Raw genomic sequence first — 1,130 nt, 5'->3', positions numbered from 1 at the left:
GCAGGGGTGGGGATGCAGGGGACAAAGAGACTGTGTCCACTGAAGGAAGGAAAAAGGCAGTTCACTCAGCCGCCCAGAACCTCCCCTGAGGGTGGGGTGTGGTGGGCTGGGGGTGGCTGCTGTACGGGCGCCACCGGGCCGGCCCATTTCCATCAATTCTGAAAGAAGCAGTCAACTAGATCATCAGATGAAGAGCGGAATTTAGCATTTTTATGTACACTGGGCATGCAGTAATTTTAAAAGCCCATTTGTACTTAGCTCTAAAAAGCCTGTTTTGACATCACATCTCCTCTATATTCTGCTTTGACTAATATCAAATTAATATGCATTCTTTAGTTGAAATACATGCATAAAACAATAGAAAGAAACGAACTCTCGGATCAGAACTGAATGGTAGGAAGAAGTCCAAATTACAGAAAAAAAACAAGGATTCTAATTGAAAGATCTGGGACACTAGACTTACCGTCATTAACAACAACAAAATAATAAGTTCTCTCCCCTCTTCGCTAGGAGACGCAGGCCAGTCACTTACTGGGCTGCTTCCTGATCCTCGTGTGCAACCCCACCTCAACCGCTGCTCATCCCAAATTAGCCAAGTTTTCCACTTGGCTACGCGGCGGGGGCGTCCCCTCCTCCCTGCGCCACCTCCAGGGATTGGCTGTCCCTGACACCTCTCACGCGCCTAGCCTGGGCAGTTTGTTTTCATACCTTAATACCTCTTACTTCTCAAGCTACCAGCGCTGGCGTGGGCGACGCCGAGAAGCGCCTCGCAGAGCGCGAGCTCCACGGTGACCGTCACCAGCCCCGCCAAGGGTAAGAAAGCCGGGCAGGGGGCGCGGCGAGCCGGCTGCACGCACACGCACCACGCCGTGTTGACATGTTCAGAAGCGGGAGCCGCGAGGAAACGCCCCCACACTGGCTCCAAGGTCTGGATGCCGCGCCCCGCGCCCCGCCTGGCGTTCCCGAGCAGCGCCCCGCGCCCCCAGCCCGCCCGTAGACGGTCGCCGGACCCTCCCGGCTCCGCCGTCACAGCGGGGCTCCAGCCCTGCCCCTCCGCCGTTACCTGCTGCCGGGGACGGCTTCCCCCACACACCACCCCGGACTCCAGGAACGGCGGCGGCGGCTGGTCC

General features: G+C 57.3%; 1 protein-coding gene across 1 annotated transcript in view; it reads right to left on the bottom strand.

Annotated features, from left to right (window-relative positions):
- The window catches only part of FBXL3 (F-box and leucine-rich repeat protein 3), a 21,508-nt gene extending 20,384 nt beyond the window's left edge, over positions 1-1,124 (bottom strand). Inside the window, exon 1 of the mRNA XM_008570267.1 lies at positions 1,064-1,124. The gene's annotated coding sequence lies outside the window, so the exon portion shown is untranslated. The remainder of the gene's footprint in view (positions 1-1,063) is intronic.
- Positions 1,125-1,130: the final 6 nt, after the last annotated feature.

Source organism: Galeopterus variegatus, unplaced genomic scaffold (genome assembly GCF_000696425.1).
Source record: "Galeopterus variegatus unplaced genomic scaffold, G_variegatus-3.0.2 Scaffold587, whole genome shotgun sequence".
NCBI classification, from domain to species: Eukaryota; Metazoa; Chordata; class Mammalia; order Dermoptera; family Cynocephalidae; genus Galeopterus; species Galeopterus variegatus.
The sequence above is the reverse complement of the archived record's forward strand: the minus strand, read 5'-3'. Positions and strand labels throughout refer to the sequence as shown.